The following is a 14,364-nucleotide window of genomic DNA, read 5'->3' as shown; positions in this document are numbered from 1 at the left end:
CAGGTTTCGGATTGTGCCAGTTTTCAGGTCAGGCGGTTCAGGCTGGGTCAGGTCGAGGGTCAATGGGATCACGCAGAGCATGGCAAAAGATAAGTGTTCAAAGCCTTTAATTAGTGAACACATCATTGCAGCACCTAGTGCAACAAGCCGGTAAGTTATATTACTTACCTAATAATAATAAAAATTCATGTATGACAGCTTAAAAAATGTCCAATTTTCAGACAGCGCCAGTTTTCAGATAGCTGGTTTGAGACACTGTACATATATTTCAAAAAACAGTTGAGATTTCCTGGTGTCCTGGCCAATATTTATCCCTCTATATACATCCCTAAAATAGATTATCTGTCTAGTTCTTATCACATGGCTGTTCATAGGGGTTTGCTGTGGGAAAATTGGCTGCTGTATTTCCTAAATTGCAACAAAATCAAGAAATACTTCAATGGCTGTAAGGGATATCCTGAGATGACGAAAGGTGCTATATAAATGTAAGAGTGTGTTACAAAAAGAATAGCAGTACTAGTGAAGGTGCAAAAAAAAAACAAACAAAAACTTGAGAATGTTATCTCAACTGAGAGGTTATACCTATCAGAAATGATTTTACAGGCTGGAGCGCTTTGTTCCTTTAAAGAGGAGATTGAGGAATAGCTTGATAGAGGTCTTTAAGATTTTGAAATAATTTGAGAGTGTTGGCATAGAGAAGTTGCTTCCACTTGTGGGGGAGACAAAAACTAGGGACCAAAAATATATGGTAATCCAATAGGGAATTCATGAGTGAGGTTAGAATATAGAACATGCTGTCACAAGTTGTGGTGACCTACCAAAGATGTATTTAAGAGGAAGCTACATAAACATACAAAGAAAAAAGAAAGAATTTGTTGATGAGGCTAGACAAGGAAGAGTGGGAGGAGACTTTAGAACAAACACTAGCATGGATACCTGTTTGTGCTGTAAGTACAATTAAATGATTATCCTTAATTCACTAATAAACAATGATGCGTGACATACTTAAAGTCACTATTCTTTTCCTCAAGTACTTTTGTGGGTCCTGACCTTGGTGCTTTCTCCATTCATACTCACTACCCAGAGTGTGTACACATAAATCAAACTCTCCCTTCCCCTATTTTTTTTTTTGCTGAACAACAATCCAAAATTACAATAATATATTTTGTAGAAATTGCACACTTAGTATTATAATCCTAGTATTACTCTATAAATATCCAGAAAAGTGCAGCACAAATATGCAAAATCCGTTTTGTTATCCAATACTATTCCTCAAATGCATTAAGGCTAAATATAATCCTCAAATATATAATCCTCAAACTTTAAGGATGTTCGAATACAAAATCATGTAAAGTAACACAAACAAAGAATGGAGACAAGCTACCAGCAAAAACTATACACTGTTTTAAGAAGTCTTCCATCTCCTAAAGGGTTGGTTATTATTTTCCCCAACCACATCTTACAGACTTGCATTAAAAGCTCCAGATGGCTGTGGTGTGTGCTGGAAGTAGCCAGTATTACAACACAGCCTCCAGAAATTTCCATATTGTGATATAGTACACTGGGCATAAATTATGAGAGCAAGGTAAGACAATCATTCTATTCGCTGCCATATAATTAGCAAGTAATAGGGACAATATTTATGCTGCAGTAACATTAACGTGCTAAACTATTTTTTTGTAGCATAAAAGGTGATTGAGCAATACTGGGACAGATATGATGCAAATTCATGAAGATAAATCTATTACTATAGCTCTCTAATCTGATAAAGTTACAAAAGCAGCTTTTGTTGTGACCATAATGTTGGCAAGATTAGTGCAGACTCATCAAAATATTAGCATACCAGATGTTATGAGGTATTAGGAGTAAATAATTGTGGCTGCAATTAATTCACCAGATATGAAAAGGCAAAAATGATCACTTATAATGTAGCCCATGGTCTGCAGCATGCCTGATTTCTGGTCGCTGAAACGAGTATTGAGGGGATTAATTTCAGGTGGCAGTATCCTGAGCTGAATCATCCCCAGAAGTGTTGCCAAACTGGAAGCCAGCAACTTGCGAGTGTCGAAAACTCCCATCTGAAACCAAGTTTAGGCCCCTTGTAAGTGTAATCAGGTGACCGTTCATTTTTGGACTCCACTTCCAAATTTGACAGAAACTGAGCCAACTTGCAGGGCAAAGTGCATCAGATCCCCGATTAGTACGCATTTTGCCGGTTTTATGGAATTGAAGCCTAATTTGGAGACAGTCTTCTAGTGCACGTTCTAAGAATATTGCCCTCTTCATGGTTTCCAGCAAGAAACCATTTTTCAGCCAAAGTTTCCCCATACCTGAGGCAATAATTCAAAACAAAAACACAAGGGAAAATTACTAATGATTTTACTTCTGTTTGAGGGAAGTTCCTAGAGTTCAATTTGGGAATCTGTCAGATTCACCAGATGTGTTAATACCATGAAGAGGGGATTGTGCATCAACCCGTGCTTCGGGAGGTTCCAACAGTCCCTGAATATTCTCAATTATCTTGCATTGAAAATTGATCCCATTTGGTCCTCAAGTGAAGGCACCTGTGAGATAAATTATTTTGTGAATGCGCAGAAGATTTTAGTTCAGATTAAAGCCAACTAACTGAGAACACTCGTGTGCAAACCTAGCTTTAGCATGAATTTTAAAAATTCCATTTGGCGACACTGAGATTCTGTCTAGAAGAGTTTGTAAATTGACTTACGGTTAAAATGTCAGATTCCTTTGTGTTTTACTGCGTGAAAGTGTAAGCTTGCATTGTTAGGCAGGACATAATAACAATCCTGCATATAAAAGTGCAAGCTGACACAAACAAAAAAAATATATTATCCTAATAATATGATGCTATCAACATTAACCACGTTGATTTAACAAGAGTTTGTGTGTTTACTTGTCTGCCAGATAATCAACTCTTACCAGCCACACACAATAATGCTCTCCCAAACTGCTTTTCAAATATCATTTGTACACCTTGTTGAAGGAATACCATCCAAATAAGTTTTGCATCCTGATCTTAAAAGAAATATTTCCACCTAATAATAGTGGCATCAAGATAACTCAACCTAATCCTTATAAGCACTTTGGTAAGCTTGGAACCAAATTCTTCCCTTATCCACAGACTTTTAAACTTGTGGCTCAAATGTCCTTTCAGGATTTCCAATCCCGTACCTGTGAGATGGAACCCCTAATGGACATTGCCACCTTTGTGTTAAAATCCATTGAACAGCTTCAGCCCTTGATGAAATAATTCCTTCCACAGTGGGAGCATGCAACCCCTGTCCTGTTCATTGACGGTACAACCAGGAAACTTGTTTAGGGAGTCACAGACATGAACCTTACCTCCATTTTGAGCAAGTTTGCATGCTAATAAGATACTTCTTAAAGCATTGTTCATGGGACATGGATATCGCTGGCAAGGTCAGTATTTATTACCCATTCTCAATTACCCTCGAGAAGGTGCTGGTGAGCCACCTACTTCAACCACTGCAGCCCAAATGTACACCAAGTATGTTTTAGGTAGGTAGTTCCATGATTTTGATCCAATGACAGTTGTCATGAAAGTATAATAATTTTCATAATATTGTGATTTATTGTAAAAGTAGGTTAATAGTGGGGTTTGGAGTGTGAGAGTGTGTGTGTGTGTGTGTGTGTGTGTGTGTGTGTGTGTGTGTGTGTGTGTGTGTGTGTGTGACTGAATTGGAGACAGCTGCTCCGGAGGCTTTGATTCATCAAAAGAAGCTAGGTTTGAAATGCTAAATATGTAAACATGGCTGAAGTCTTAGAAAATGTAAGGTGAGGAGAATTTACATTTTTAGATAAACCAGGACAGTTTGAATTTCAAAGAGATGGTAGGATGTTTACACCTAGCCAGAGATGCTAGGCCAAGCAGTGTGTTTATTTTTCCCAAAGGTTACAATATTAGCATGATGGAAAGATTTATATTATGAGAAAGCTGAAGTTCCAAAGACATATGGGAACAATGAAATTTACATTAAAAGGGAGAAACATGTATAAAGGAGAATGAGTCTGTGTGTCAGGGAAGGCATTGTAAGATCTAACAGAAGTGTGAGAAGCCTCCAGTATTTGTGCATTAAGCCTGCTGTCTACAGAAACCGAAGCTGGAAAAAGCCACTTTGAATTCTACTGTCCAGGTATTGTGTTGACTTGCCTGGATCTGTTTAAAATCATTTTTTTTTAAACTGTTGCCTGAACAGGGAAAATGGAAGCCAGGTTAATTAGGGGTTTTAGGAGTTATTATAGTAGTAATTTGCAGACCTATGTATGTGCTTGAAATCTTTCCTTTTGTTAATATATGTTTAATTTAATTTTCTAAAAAATCTCTGAAGTCTTGGTGGACTTATTACTTCTGAATTCAGGGCACGCATCTTGAAATGAACACAAATTGCAAAACCGTTGTGATAGCGGGATCAAGTTTCCCTCGTGGATTTGATCCACCTGGCCCCACATCAACTGCTGCATCATTATCACCATTCCCTCACTGTGTTATATTTCCAAGTCAGGATGTTGTGTGACTTAGAATGGAACTTGCAGGTAGTGGTGTTCCCAAACACCTGCTGCCCTTGTTCTTTCAGGTGGTTTGGAAAGTGCTGTTGAAGATTTGACTAGTTGCTGCAGTGCATCTTGTAGATGACACATACTGCAGCCTCAGTGCACATTGACATTCACTCCTTCAAATGTGCCAATCAAGAGGACTGTCTTGTCCTGGATGATGTTGAGTTTTTGATTGCCGCTAGAACTATACTCATCTAAGATGGGAAGTATTCCATCATACAGCTGACTGTGCCTTCTAGATGGTGAAAAAAAATTGGGGAATCAGGAGGTGATGTAGGCGGACTACTTCGTTACCTGAGGAATTGTGAATGGAACCAAACTCTGGGAAATTATCAGCTAACATCTCCTCTTCTGACCTTATATTGGAGGAAAGGTCATTTGGTTGTTGTAGGTCACTACCTGAGGAACTCCGGCAGTTACATCCTAGGCTGACATGATTGGTCTCCAATAAACATAACCATTTTCCTTCGTACCAGGTATGACTCAGCCAGTGAGGAGTTTTCCCATGACTGAACATGGCTATGTACCAAGTCTGTGCTAGAGTACAGATAATTGCAGTTTGAGTCATGCATTGTTACATAATTACAATACATGAAGATGTTAGATGCTTGGTGACTGGGTCTGAGTAATAGGGGTTCTGGAGAGAAAAATTAAGTGTTGCAGTACATCACAACAGCAACATGCCCTTGTTAGCAGTGTGGATTGTGGGAACTGTCTCCTCAGCAAATAGTTCTGTTTCTGAGAGACTGAGATGAGTGGGAAGTTGGTTTTGACTGTCAGATGTTTCAGATGCTTAGGTGACCATTCTTAGATTGTGCCCAAAAGATGCAACTAACTGCTGCCAGAGAAAAAGAAATCTGTGGCAGAACTGATAGTCAGCACTCATCTTCCTGGATTGGGTGGATTTGCTATGTTTGTGCAGGGTAAGGTAATGGAGGAGTTTGAGTTCCTCATCTGCTCAAACAAAAGCTTGAGGAAACTCTACTCAGTCAAAGGCTTTTTTGAGGCTAGAAATTCTGCTCTTGCAGTAGCGCACAATATTAAACAATTCTGGTGGTGTGTCAAGAGGCATTCTTGGATTGATCCATATTCTCTGGGTGCTTTAGGCAGGAAGCAATCAACTCCAACCTAATCTAGGATCTTGTTCAGTCCTTTATGATGACAAATAAGAGATATGCTGCACAGGCATTAGAGTCCTTGCTTTTTTTATGCATTAAAATGACCTTGATCAATTTGACTGATTTAGAATAGTGTATGTTACCAGTATTTAGTGAAATAATATACTTTATCATCTTTTTTGTGGGCTGCAGTGGGAACTTGTTCTCCCAGCTGCAGCATGGATCCATCAGCAAGGGGAGGTCTAGTGACCAGGTGGAATTCCAGCAAAGCCACCTTTGCTGTCACAAGCTGAAGGCACTCTCCTTGAGGTCTGCCTTCAACTCAATGACATCTAAGTGTTACTAATCTTATCTTTAATCTATTTGTAATTCTAGCTCCAAACCCCCCCCGGTTCTGCTCACCCACCTCCTGCCCTCAACAGTTCTGCTCAACTTGAGCCAGGGGTACAGAAGTATTTTGACTTCAAAGAGCTTTAGGCTCGCGAGCACCAGCCCTAAATAAATCAGTGTAAAACCTAAGGTAAATCCAGGGCAAAAAGCCCAAGTTTATGTACTGATAAGTCCCATCAGCGTAAGCTGCCTGGGAGGCCAAAAAAGGTGCACTGGAAGTTCCTGCTTTGAGCGCAAGTTGGCACCCCATCAGCATCATGGTTAGATCAGGGGAGAACACTCTGTAGAACTCAGCAGGAAATCATGTTGTGGGAATACAGATGCAGGAAGTATGGGGGGGGTGGGGGAGGAGTGTGAAATTATCTACTTGCAGTTTGCTGCACAGCATATTGGACTTACTGTTTAATGGATGAGTTTTATGATAATTGTAATTAACTTCACCTATTAGCAGTGGTAAACTGGATAACACAAGATTTATTGACCGCTGTACACTCATAAGGAAGATGTATCTGATCAAATGACTTTTAAGCATCCAGATCAAAATGAACAAATAAAGTTATGTTGCTACTGGGATTAAGGGGTGGGGGCTGTAGCTGTGCACTTCCGTACTGACTTGTTTTCTCCTTTTTTGGAGTTGGCACTTTGCCAGCTGTTTTTGTTTTAGTTTCAAACTTGACCCCAGGTTTTCTGTTTTCCAGTTCTTACGTTTTTGTGTCTTTTCCCTTGCCTCCCACTGCTTAGCTATTGACAAATCCTTTGGTTTCTTTCATTTCTTTATATTAACCCCATGGGGCCATGATGTTTTTCAACAAACAACACATAGAAGGGCATTGTTCACATGGTTGTCTATCACTTGACTAAGATATTACATCAAACAATCATTTCATGTGCAATGAAGGTTTGCTTCTTTTTCCTTTCACTGGCCTCTTTTTATTCATTAATTGTTCGTCTCTCATGTTTCAGTTCTTAACAAAAAAGACACAAATGTAAAACCTTCAGAGCGTCTGTTCTCTCCACCACTGACCAACCCGAGTTTCCAGATGTTTTGTTTCATTTCAGATTTCCAGCTACCACAGATCTTTGCTTTTCAATTTTATGGTTTTGTTTCAGTTCTTAACAAAAAAGACACAAATGTAAAACCCTCAGAGCGTCTGTTCTCTCCACCACTGACCAACCCGAGTTTCCAGATGTTTTGTTTCATTTCAGATTTCCAGCTACCACAGATCTTTGCTTTTCAATTTTATGGTTTTTTCTGAGAAATCTTGTCATTGCCTTAATCCACCCCTTATTTTAGTTTCAGGGTGTGGCTCAACGTCATCCATAGTTATCGTTTGCTAGCCTGACTTCTTCCTCATTTGCAAATACAAGTTTATCTATGACCATCTGAGCTTCCCAACCCTGGTTTCTACCATGTCAGTACTGGGTGTGTCCATTGCTAATAGATTTCATAAACAGACGTTGCTTTTTGGAATGCTGTACATCAACATATTTAGCATGCATTCCTAAGCAAAACTGACAAATGACCTCAGTATATCATTGCTTACATTGTGAAAAAGGAAGCACTAACCTAAAAAAGATCAAAATGCTTGGGGAGTTAATCCAATCTAAAATGAAGGAAAATATTTAAGAGTACTCTTGCTATACTTTAATAAGCAAGTATGAGTATTCATCAATTTAACCTTCATATTAATGAGAACTTCACTCTCTGACATGGGCATCTGAACAAATTCAGTGATGGAACACACTCAGTAATAACAGCTAGGAGACATTTAACCTTAAACTCATGGGGCCATGATGATATTTGGGTGTGTTTCAGCAATAACCAATATATATCGATTACCATGCTAACAACATCCTTCTATTCAAGCAACTAAACTAATGTGCATATGTTAATGTATAAGCCCATGAAGGATGATATGGCAAGAAGAGTTGAACTTTTGAGGAGCGAATGTCACAGGAGCTTTTAAGCTTTGGCATCATTGTACTATAGCAAGGGTTAAAATATACACCATCAAACAACTTGCATTTATGTAGTGCATTTAATGTAGCATGATGTTCCAAGGCACTTCATGAGTACTTATCAAATAAATTATCTCCTTCTGTAGCTTAGTGTCACATTAAGACAGGTGAAATGAGGTAGTTTAAAGAAGCATCTTGAAGTAGAAGTTTAGGGAGGGAAATTCAGAGTTTAGTACCTAGGCAGCTGAAGGCCTAACCACCAAATGATGGAGCAAAGAAAAAATCTCCAGAATTGGAGCAGCTCTGGAGAGATGGGACCTGTACAGGCCAGACAGGTTGCATCTAAATAGAACTGGGACGGATTCCTTTCAGGGTGTTTTGCTGGTGCTGTTGGGGGAGTTTAAGCTAACTAACATTGAAGAGGAATACCAAAGCGCATAGAATACGTGAGCACTTGAATAGGGAATAGCAAGTTTTTAGGTGGGGTCAGAATAAGGGAAAAAGTAATCAAGTACAAATGTACATGAATGAACACCTAGTGTGGCAAATAAGATTGGTGAGTTATAGACACAGATTGCCATTTGGAAATATGACGTTGAGGCTATAAAAGAGACCTGGCTCAAAGGAGGGCAGAACCGGGTGTTAAATATTTCTGGATCCGAGGTGCTTAGGAATGATAGGAAAAGGGGAAGGGACGGCAGTATTGATTAAGGAGAGCACTGCAGTGCTGAAGAGGATGTCCCAGAAGAGCCAAAGACAGAACCTATATGGCTAGAGCTAAGGAACAAAGAAGGTGCAATCACATTGCTCGGTGTCGTCTATATGCCAACAGCTAATGGGAAGGATGTAAAGGAACAAATCTGCAAGGCAATTACAGAGAGGTGCAAAAATTATAATGGGGACTTTAATTATCCAAATATAGATTGGGATAGGACTAGTGTAAATGTCAGAGAGGGGCAAGAGTTCCTAAAGTGTGTTCAGGAAAATTTTCTATAGCAATATGTTTCCAGTCCAAGAAGAAAGGAAGCATGCTAGACCTGGTTCTTGGGGATGAGGTGGGCTAAGTGGATCAAGTGTCAGTAGGAAGACATTTAAGGGACGGTGATCATTGTATCATAAGGTTTAGACTGGCTATGGAAAAGGACAAAGAACAATCCTGAATAAAAATTATTAACTGAGGGAAAGCCAACTTCAAAGGGGTAGGAATTAATGGGGGCCAAATAAATTGGAGTCAAAGGTTGGCAGGAAAATAGTGGCTAATAAATGGGCTACCTTCAAAGAAAAGATAGTTTGAACAGAGTCAAGGTATATTCCCTTGAAACAGGAAAGGTAGGGTAAACAAATTCAGAGCTGTGGATGACAAAAAGAAATAGAAACTAAGATCAAGAGGAAAAAGTGTGCTTATGTTAGGTGTCAGATAAAAATACAACGGCAAACCAGGCTGAATGTAGGAGGTTCAGAGGGGAGGTGAGAAAGCAATTAAAATAAGCAAAGAGGGAGTATGAAAACAGACTAGCAGCCAACATAAAAGGGAATCCCAAAGTCTTCCACAGGCATATAAATCGTAAAAGGACGAGAAGGGCCAATTAAGGACCAAAAAGAGGATTCATGCATGGAGGGCATAGCTGAGGTAAATAAATATTCTGCATCTGTCTTTACCAAGGAAGATGATGTTAGCCAGACCATGGTGAAAGAGGAGGCAATTCAGGCACTAAGGGTTTAATATTAAAAAGGAGCTGGTATTAGATAGGCTGTGGATACTTAAAAGTTGATAAGGCACCAGGACCAGATGAGATGTAGCCAAAGATACTGAGGGAAGTGAGTGCAAATTGCAGAGGCACTGGCCATAATAATTTTGTAGCATTCCTTAGACTCGGGGGTGCCAGAGAACTGAAAAATTGCAAACGTTACACTGTTGTTCAAAAAAAAGGGTGTAAAGATAAGAAAATCAAGTACAAGCCAGTCAGTCTAACTTCGGTGGTAGGGAAACTTCTAGAAGCAATCATTCATGACAAAATTAATAGTCACATGGATTAAGGAATGCCAGCATAGATTTCTTAATGAAAAATTGTGTTTAATTAACTTGAAGTTTTTATGAAGGGGCAACAGAGAAGGTTGATGAGGGTAATGCTGTCAAATTTGGTGTACATGAACTTCCAAAAAGCATTTGCTACAGTGCCACACAACAGATCTGTGAGCAAAGTTATAGCTCACAGAATAAAAGGGACAATAGTAACATGGATACGAAATTGGCTGAATGAGAGAAACAAGAGTGGTTAATGGATGTTTCTCAAGCTGGGGGAAGGTTTGTAGTGGAGTTTCCCAGGGGTCAGTATTGGGACCCTTGCTTTTCCTGATATATATTAATGACCTACACCTTGGTGTACAGAGCACAATTTCAAAATTTGCAAACAATACAAAACTTGGAAACATTGTGAACTGTGAGAAGGATAGTTTAGAACTTCTAAAGGACATAGGCAAGTTGGTGGAATGGGCAGACAGGTGGCAGATGAAGTTCAATTCTGAAAAATGTGAAGTGATTCATTTTGGTAAGAAGAACAAGGAGAGACAATATAAAATAAAAACAATCTAATACAGGGTGCAGGAGCAGAGGGACCTGGGTATATACATGCATAAGGATTTGAAGGTGGCAGGAGGTTGAGAGTGCAGTTAGTAAAGCATACAGTATCCTAAGTTTTATTATTAGGGGCATTGAGTACTAGAACAAGGTTATGTTGAAGTTATAAAAGGCATTAGTTTGGCCTCAGTTAGAGTATTCAGTTCTGGGCGCTGCACTTTAGGAAGGATATGAAGGCACTGGAGAGAATGCAGAAAAAAGAATGAAGTTCCTCATCCTTGGAACCAGTTATGAAGATAGATTGGATAAGTTAAGATTGGATAAGTTAAGACTTTTCCTTGGAGAACAGAAGGCGGAGATTTTCAAAATCATAGGAGGTTTGGTCAGAGCAGATAGGGTGAAACATTCCCATTGGCAGAAGGATTAAGAACGAGAAGGCACGGAGTTGAAGTCATTGGCAAAAGAAGCAAAAGCGATACGAGAAAAAAACTTTTTTCACGCAGCAAGTGGTTATGGTCTGGAATGCACTGCCTGAGTGTGTGGTGGAGGCAGGTTCAATCAAAACATTCTAAAGAGAATTAGACTGTTATCTGAAAAGGAAGAATGTGCAGGGTTACCGGGAGAAGGCAGGAGAATGGCACTAAGTGAATTGCTCATTTGGAGAGCAGGTGCAGTAACGATGGGCCCATCGCTGTAACATTTCAGTGATTCTGTGGAGGGATGCAGATATTTCGGAAGAAAATGAGAGAGATTTGGGCCGGGAGAGCAAAGTTATTAAAGGCATTAATTGAGATACTGCCAAACTGAAAGCCAATGTAGGTCAGCGAGTAAAAGGGATAATGGGTAAATGGGGTTTGGTGCAAGTTAGGACGTGAGCAGCAGAAATTTGGGTGAGTTCAAGTTTACGGAGCATGCAAGATGGGAGCCTAGCCAAGACAGCTTTGGAATAGTCGCTAATTCCATTGTAATCTTCAAATGTTTCTTACATTCAATTTAAACAATTTATTTTTAAATCAATCACAATCCTGATTAAAACAAGTTACTGATTTTTAATATTTAAATCTGATGCTTTAGCTATACAGTTCATGGGATGAATATAGTATAATTCCGTTGAGCTATTTTGAATCATGCTGTGGACACGTATTTATACCGTTTGTGCCAACTTTTCTTATGTATGTGTGCAATTGTGAACTGACAAACGCTAAACCATAACTGGTTTAGTCCTAACATCTGCATAAAATGAATTCTTAAACTTATGGGAAGTTATCTAGCAATTACTCGGAGCTGTGCTAAAACATAAATTTCGGTCAAATCAAATTCTGATGGTCACAATTTCATTCACTTATTTGCTACTGGTTCATCGGTAGCTTACAGGTAGTTCATCAGTAGTTTATAAGCAACTAAATCTAAAATAGATATGTGGGTGAACTGAAATGTTACCCTGTGGTGAGTTTGTTTTTCAGTCATAGATCAAATTTTAGCACAGAAAATAGTCCACAGCAGCACCCATCAACTCTTTGAGAAATAGTAACACTGAAAGTACTTCCTCTACCGGATAATGCAAACAGTTAAAATCATTTCCTTTTCTGTGATTACGCAAGAAAATTAACGAACCACTGAAATGTACAGAAGAATGTTGCAATATTGTCCCCATGCACGAAGTCTTTGGCTATCTACCCTCCAAACAGATTGGCACAACAGCTTGCACTTGTATAGCATCTTTAATATAGAACAAACACCAAAGCTCCTCGGAGGTAGAAAAGAAAAATAAGAAAGAAAGACTTGCATTTATATAGCTCTTTCCATGACCACCAGACATCTCAAAGCACTTCACAGTGATTGAAGCACTTTTGAAGTTGTTCTAATCTAAGAAATGCTGCAGCCAAATTGCATATCAATTGTGATGTTATTGAGGGATATATATCGGCCAGGACACAGAGGATAACTTCCCTGCTCTTCTTCAAAATAGTGCCTGTGACCTTTTACATCCACCTGAGTGAGCAGATGGGGCCTCAGTTGAACAACTCACCCGATAGATGGCACCTCTGACCACGCAACACTCCCTTCTGTACTGTAATGGTGTATCAGCCTTGATTTTTGTGCTCAAGCCCTTGGAATGGGACTTGAACCCAGAACCTTGTGACTCAGGTGAGAACGCTACCAACTTAGCCATGGCTGACACAAAGAGAGCACAAAACCTAAACTTCAAAATATCTTGATACACTATTAATTCTCCATGATAAACGTCACGTTGAAATGTACAAAATGAACCACAAAATTCAAATGAAGACATTACACCTACATTGCAGGCATGGTTTGGCTTTAAAACAATAGAAAAAAAGAGACCCCCTACCAAGCCAGGGTACAAAGGACATGAAATACGGAATAACAATGGTCTTAAAATGGTTCCGTGATTTGTGGGAATACAAACCCTGCAAATGGGAACCATGTTCTTCAGAAGTAATGTGCTGCAGAAAATGCAGTCTCAATGAAATTTCTCAGATGTACACGCCCCACCCAGATTCACTGGTATCAACTAATCTTTGCCTTGTCTAACTGCAAAGTTCAGTTAAAATGTGTATTTTTTCCACAACAGCATCACATGTTTATGTTTACTTTAATTTCTGCAAATAGTCAGGCACTTCTTTTTGCATATCAAATAAATCAAAAACGTTAGAACTTTTAATATCGTTCATAGACTATTGGAACATAGAAAACATATTAAAATTTTAGCTAATAATTGACATTTCTCTGGTAATTCATTTTGAGCCATCAAGTTGCAGCTAGAGAATCTCCTGAAATGACTTCAATGATTTCAAAAGGAAATTGGATAGGCACTTGGAGGAAATAAAGCTGCAGAGCTATGGGATAGAGTGGGAGAAATGGGACTGACTGGATTGCTCTAAAGTGACATGGGTTCTATGGGGCAAAATGGCCTGTGCCGTAATGGCTATGACTTCTCTTCCAGCTTCAATAGTTTCTAGAGTCCCTAATACTTGGTCCCCTCAAACAACAAATTCCACACACACGCTGACAACACCCAGATTTTTTTTTTTTAAATATATATTCACAGGATGTGGGCTTCGCTGGCTGGGCCAACATTTATTGCCTTTCCCTTGTTGCCCTTGAGAAGGTGGTGGTGAGCTGCCTTCTTGACCCCCTGCAGTCCATGTGATGTAGGCACACCCACAGTGATTAACGTTAGGGAGGGAGTTCCAGGAGTTTGATCCAGCAACAGTGAAGGAACAGTGACCTATTTCCAGGTCAGAATGAGGAGTAGCTTGGAGGGGAACTTCCAGGTAGTGGTGTTCCCATGTGTCTGCTGCCCTTGTCCTTCTAGGTGGTAGTGGTTGTGGATTTGGAAGGTGTTGTTTAAGGAACCTTGGTGAGCTTCTGTAGCACATTTTGTAAATGGTACACACTGTTGCCACTCTGTATTGGTGGAGGAGGGAGTGAATGTTTGTGGTTGGGGTGCCAATCAAGCAAGCTGCTTTGTCCTGGATGGTGTCAAGCTTCGAGTATTGTGGGAGCTGCACTCATCCAGGCAAGTGGAGAGTATTCCATCACGTTCCTGACTTCTGCCTTGTAGATGGTGGACAGGCTCTGGAGACTCAGGAGGTGAGTTACTCACCGCAGGATTCCTAGCCTCTGACCTGCTCTTGTAGCCACAGTATTTATATGGCTAGTCTAGTTCAGTTTCTGGTCAACGGTAACCCCAGGTTGTTG

General features: G+C 39.7%; 2 protein-coding genes across 2 annotated transcripts in view; both read right to left on the bottom strand.

The window, feature by feature from the left end:
* The window catches only part of tbc1d10ab (TBC1 domain family, member 10Ab), a 63,610-nt gene that overhangs the window by 2,295 nt on the left and 46,951 nt on the right, over positions 1–14,364 (bottom strand). The gene's annotated exons all lie outside the window — the stretch shown is intronic.
* The window catches only part of LOC121285533 (BRCA1 associated protein), a 73,009-nt gene that overhangs the window by 57,326 nt on the left and 1,319 nt on the right, over positions 1–14,364 (bottom strand). The gene's annotated exons all lie outside the window — the stretch shown is intronic.

Source organism: Carcharodon carcharias, chromosome 13 (assembly GCF_017639515.1).
Source record: "Carcharodon carcharias isolate sCarCar2 chromosome 13, sCarCar2.pri, whole genome shotgun sequence".
Taxonomy (NCBI): domain Eukaryota; kingdom Metazoa; phylum Chordata; class Chondrichthyes; order Lamniformes; family Lamnidae; genus Carcharodon; species Carcharodon carcharias.
Note: the sequence above shows the minus strand (reverse complement) of the source record. Positions and strands in the feature narration are given on the sequence as shown.